The sequence below is a fragment of the Balaenoptera acutorostrata genome, chromosome X (assembly GCF_949987535.1).
Source record: "Balaenoptera acutorostrata chromosome X, mBalAcu1.1, whole genome shotgun sequence".
In the NCBI taxonomy this organism is placed as follows: domain Eukaryota; kingdom Metazoa; phylum Chordata; class Mammalia; order Artiodactyla; family Balaenopteridae; genus Balaenoptera; species Balaenoptera acutorostrata.
In genome coordinates this window covers 24,601,568-24,607,786 of record NC_080085.1, presented here as the reverse complement: position 1 = coordinate 24,607,786, position 6,219 = coordinate 24,601,568, and the positions used below count along the sequence as shown (strand labels likewise).

Below are 6,219 nucleotides of genomic sequence, written 5' to 3'. Positions count from 1 at the left end.
TTAAGGTTGTTTTGATGTCCTAGTACTACCATGGTAGTATTGTCCACTCTGTGACTCTCCAACTCTAGAAAGAGATCTTGTCTTTTTTGTTTGGTTTTGTTTTTTATTAGTTTGAAATAGGCATCTTAAGTTTCACCACTCAGGTGCCTCCATCTCTAGGTTTTCCTCTGGGAAGCATAGAGAAATGAGTCTCTTCAGATTCAAACAAAGCTACATTTGCCCTCTCTCTTCCTTCTGACAACCACATTATATGCTCTCAGAGGTTCTAAAGCAATATTTACTACTCTTCCAAATTCATTCTCATCAGAGTCCACTTTATCCTATATATTTGAAAGGACTTCTGAGAGTTTACAGTTATTTCTGTGTACCATTTTAAAAATATGATCATAATTGTTGTCTCAAAATGAGTAACTGCCAATACCAGGAGTTGAAATTGGTCCAAGATGCATAAAAATGCAATATAAGAACTCTTAATAAGCCTGAATGAGGTCCTCATACATGATGTACAAGAGCCTCCAATCCACAAACTCAGAAGCATCAAAAAATAGCAAATTCCTTAATATCTCTTGTATCAACAAAATTGTAACTCTTAGTTAAGACTCAATCTCATCACTGTTGAGAGAAATATTCAGCCTCTGTCATTATTACTCACTTTCTCTAAGTGAAATGTTCAATAGCCCTGGGGTCTTGTACAGCAACAAGGTATAGTCAGCCTCTTCTTTCCACATAGCTTACCTTTGAGATGCTCATTTCCCAACTCCGTAAGCTGCCTCAGGTCCAAAAGTTCTGCAGCTTTCCTGCCATGTTTGGTACACATCTTTCCCCAAGACTATATGCGTAAAATTTAGAAAGCATGGTTCAACTTCTTCAACAAACATGAGAAAACCATATCAATATGATGGGGAAGAATACATTACTGTTATTTTGCCTTCAATAGCATTACTGTTTCCCCTGACTCTTCATAGCAGAATCCAACTAAAATGAGCCACTGCACACTAACTTTTACAACACCCTTTTCACCTGAACTCTAACCCCATGCTTGCTATTTCCTCATTATCCTGATACTCTGAATATACTGCTTTTATTTGCTAAAATAGAACACTTGGATACCTCAGGAACCTTAAGAGCCCACACAAGGCACATCAACTTATGACTCCTGCTATCCATCTTCCATTACTCCGTTCTTTCCACAGGCCAACTTTGGTCATTGGTTCGCATGGAACAATCATGAGAACCACCTGAAATGTGCTAACATGTGGCAGGGCCTTACACTGGGCAAACCTGAGAAAACACTTAATCTAGCTCAAAGGAGAGGATAAGCCCTTCTAGTCTAGGCTTCTTTGACTGAGACTCCGTGTTGAGATAGGTCTATGGTAGAAGGGACTTTAAATGGATTAATTTTTCATCTCCTCCTCCTCTTCTTCCTTACTCTAACAAACTTTTTTGAACACTTATTCTTTGCCAGATACCACTGAACATGACTTTAGTTGGATTATCTTATCTCAAAATGATATCAAATCTATGCAAAAGGCATTATAATTTCCTCCATTTTTCAGATGAAGAAGAAAGGCACTGATAGGTCAAGTAGCTTATATAGGAAAAGGTGGGTCTGAGATTCACTTAAACCCCAAAGTCAAGGACAAGTTGATGTTGTCTGTCTGCACAGCTTTTTAAATGATAAATCTAATTACATATATATACGCTTATTGTAAAAATCCAAACAATGTACTAAAGAGTAAAGAGGCAGGTGAAAATTCCCCCAACTCTGACAGTCCAACAGAAAACTGTTAGCACTAGGATGAATATCATTCTTGATGTGCTCATGCATATATATATGCATAGAAATAGTTATCTAAAATGTATTTGTATAATTCATATACATATATAGTAGATATATTGCTATCAACATCATATGATATCAAAATCATATTCTGTTCTATTATCTCCCTTTTCACTCTCTAATATGTGTAGCTGCGTAGTAATTCAATGTATGGGTATACTATAATTCTTATCATATTGCATTATAATTTTATGACGTATGTGCCCTCCTCACAAGACTGAGTATTTATTGAGAACAGAGAATCCTAGAGGTATTTGTTTTTAATAGATCTGTTTTTTTAATAGAACCCCCAAAGTGAACACAGCACCTAGTAGATGGAAAAATATTTGAATGGATGGATGGATGGATGGATGGATGAATGGATGGATGGACAGAAAGAAAGATGAGCAGTATGGTGGATGTCTAAAGAAACAAAGAACTATTGGGTTATTATTGACACAGTTCATGTGAGAAGAGTAAAGTAATAAGAGCCTAAAGTAGGGTATAAACATAGTAATGGAAGGAGGTGAAGGGTCAATAAAGCTATTTTGAATAGCTATTTTTTGCTTTTAAAAACATTTATCTCAAATTTTTAATAACATGGCTTTTAATAACACGGCTTTAAAGTAACTAAATAGTACACTGGTTTCCTGTGGGTTATTGACTTTTATATTTTATCTTCAAAATTTGACTTACTATTGCATTTTGTCAGGGTTTCATTTGTATATTGGATAATTATATTACGTATTCCTTTGACTACCTTTCCCACCATGATTCTAAGTTTAATTGTGTGGTGACTCACCAACATTGATTCTTGCAGGAGTTTCTGTTCATCATCCAGCACAATGTCCCTCATAGGTTCTAGAAATAATTGCTAGAGAAAAATAATTTGTTTGAGCAAAACCTTTACTCCATTTCTTATTCCAAAGAAATATTCTATGATTGAAGAATAATAATGATAATAATTTATTGAGTGTCTACAATGTCATACACAGCGATAAGTGATATATACAAGTATTATTTTAAAAGTAATTTAATCCTCACAACTATGAGGAAGTTAATAAAGTGACAAAGTGGCCAGGTCATTGTATAAAACCAGTTCAATATGACCTCAAAGCTTATTCCTTCCTTCCCTGGGAGGAAACATTACTCTATAGCCTCTTTTTATGACCATCTTCCTCAAATCCGTAGGTTTCTGACCTTCATTTAAAACTTTAGCTTAGTTCTGTTTCCCTGGTCAGGTAACTTGTAGAGTGGCAATGATCAGACAAAACATAAAAGGTCTTTCCTCTACTTAAGTCTACTTCACTGTGTGGGTTCACTGCTCTCCTGCTTCCCTGTAAGGGGGCCTAATGCTGTCTCATTTCTTGAACAAATATGTGCTTACTGGCCAGAGTATTGAGTCTCTATACATCCCTCACTTTTTCCTTCAGACTGTCCTTAGGCTGCTTTGGGATTGAGTTCACAGTGTTTGGTAACTGAACTAGCAAGGATGTCCCTAATTCCCTTACTTTAACAAACATCTGGAAAGTAAATCTGATTTTATCTTCCACCATATCCATCAGTATCGTGTCCACTTTCTGTGGGGTGACTGAAAGGCCCACTAAAATGTAGTCACTACCAACCTCTCACCTTTTTCTCCACTCGTACAGTCCTCCTGCATAGTAGCTGAATTTCCTAATCAGACAACACCCTTTCTGAAGTCTGATTTGCACATGTGGCTCCCCCCAACTTGATTTTCTTTCACCTACAAAGTGTCTCCTTGGTGAATGCCAACTTATTTCAAAATATTTCATCTTTGGGAATGTTGTCTGACATGATTAGGTAGAGTTGAATACCTCAGGGAACAAACCTCTACTTCACGTTAGACTTCAGTTGACATGAGTCACATTTGAAGATTGCTACATCACCCCTTGGAATGAGTTTCCCAGCAGTCCTACCTGCTCCCCACTGTAGAGCGATGATTTTGTGCCAGCTCTATCTCTTTAAGAGAGTGATTGTCAAACCTTGCCCCAAATACTGGAAACCATCAAGGCCAGAAGGCAATGGGATTACGTATTCAAAGTGCTAAAAGAAAAAGACTGTCAACCAAGAGTCCTATATTTGGCAAAACTATTCTTCAGAAATGAAGAAGAAATTACAACACTCCCAGATAAACAACAACTAAGAGAATTAGTCACTAGGAGACCTACCCTATAAGAAATACTAAAGAGAGTCCTTCAGGCTGAAATGAAAGAACACCAGAGAGTAACTCAATTCCACATGATGTGTTGATTAAAGGGTACACAGTTTTACTTACGCTCATAAAGAAAAAGAAATGACAGGGAGAAAAATTTTAGAAGTGATAGTTCAGTTTATGGTATTGTATATGGTGATGGTTTCACAGGTGTATGCTTATCTTCAGACTCATCAAGATGTATACATTAAACGTGTGCAGCCTTTGTGTATGTCAATCATACCTCAATACAAAAATAAAAAGCACAAGGTAAATCAGTAAATATAAAAGACAGTATAAATGTATTTTTCTTAATAACTCTTTTCTTCTCCTATATGGTTTAAAAGACAACAGCATAAAGCAATAATTATAAAATTGTATCAATGAGTTTGTAAGGTATAGTAAATATAGTGTATAACATACGCATAGTATATAATGCATAATAAAGGTGTAATTTGTATGACAATAACAGCATGAAGGAGGAGGTGGGAAAGGAGCTATATTGGAGCAAAGTATACTATTGAAATTAAGTTAGTATTAATCTGAATTAGGTTGTTTTAAATTATGATGCTAATTTTAATCCCCAGGGCAACCAGCAAGAAAATAACTCAAAGCAATATTGTACTGCTAAAGGCTAGATTGTACTATCTGGAGAATAAAAAAGATTATTGACTACAGCTGAAAGCAGAAAGAGAACTATTCTTTCTATACATGTAATTTCTCAATTTGTAAAAGATTGTGGCTTTAACTCTGTACATGAATTAGGTAGCATCTACACAGTAGAAAAACATCTAGGTTAATTGTTAATTTAGTCAAATAACACTTAAAAACCACAGTATAGTGCCCCAAAGTAACAGAGTCCTTTTATTTCACAGACCTATTCTGTTGTTTAAGCATATACAGTTGACCATTGAATGACATGGATTTGAAATGTGCAGGTCCATTACATGCAGATTTTCTTCAGTAAATACAGTCAGCCCTCCATATCTGCTGGTTCTGCACCTGGGCAGATGCGGAATCCATGGATACAGAGGGCTGACTATGGAACTTGAGCATCCAGGGATTTGGTATCTGTAGTGGGTCCTGGAACCAGTACCCTGCAGACTAATTGACAACTGTAGTCACATTCCTGATCAATTATGTCCCTAATGATTTATTTTGTTTAGCATTTCCAGTGGCTGCAAATTACCTCTTAGTCTAGAATATATATCTGTATTACAAAAAGACAGTACTTGACTCTGATGATGTAATCTCTTTCTGAAGTGTTCTATAAGATTAATAGAAGAGAATACTGAGCCATATGTGGGCTATATTGATAAGGTTCATGTGCAAATGAAATAATGTTAAGGCAAAAAATTAAAAAGCTGGACATACAGACTGGCTATCATGAAAAAGTCTACAACTAGCGCTTGCTTCAGCAGCACATATACTAAAATTGGAATGATACAGAGAAGATTAGCATGGCCTCTGTGCAAGGATGACACACAAATTCGTGAAGCGTTCCGTATTTTTAGACCTAAATTTAAGACCAGACACTATAAACCTCTTAGAGGAAAACAAAGGAAGAACACTGGTTGACATAAATCACAGCAAGATCTTTTTTGACCCACCTTCTAGAGTAATGGAAATAAAAACAAAAATAAACAAATGGGACCTAATGGAACTTAAAAGCTTTTGCACAGCAAAGGAAACCATAAACAAGACGAAAATACAACCCTCAGAATGGGAGAAAACATTTGCAAACGAATCAACGGACAAAGGATTAATCTCCAAAATATACAAACAGCTCATGCAGCACAATATCAAAAAAACCAAACAACCCAATCAAAAAATTGGTGGAAGACCTAAATAGACATTTCTCCAAAGAAGACATACAGATGGCCAAGAAGCACATGAAAAGCTGCTAAACATCACTAATTATTAGAGAAATGCAAATCAAAACTACAGTGAGGTGTCACCGCATACCAGTCAGAATGGCCATCATCACAAAATCTACAAACAATAAATGCTGGAGAGGGTGTGGAGAAAAGGGAACCCTTTTGCACTGTTGGTGGGAATGTAAATTGATACAGCCACTATGGAGAACAGTATGGAGGTTCCTTAAAAAACTAAAAATAGAATTACCATATGACCCATCAATCCCACTACTGGGCATACACCCAGAGAAAACCATAATTCAAAAAGA

The 6,219-nt window shown here is 36.1% G+C and overlaps 1 non-coding gene across 1 annotated transcript; it reads left to right on the top strand.

Moving 5' to 3' along the window:
* The first annotated feature begins 5,439 nt into the window (after window positions 1–5,439).
* On the top strand, window positions 5,440–5,546 carry LOC114237613 (U6 spliceosomal RNA). The gene has a single exon (XR_003623139.1). It is a non-coding gene; the product is annotated as a U6 spliceosomal RNA (small nuclear RNA).
* The last annotated feature ends 673 nt before the right edge of the window (window positions 5,547–6,219 follow it).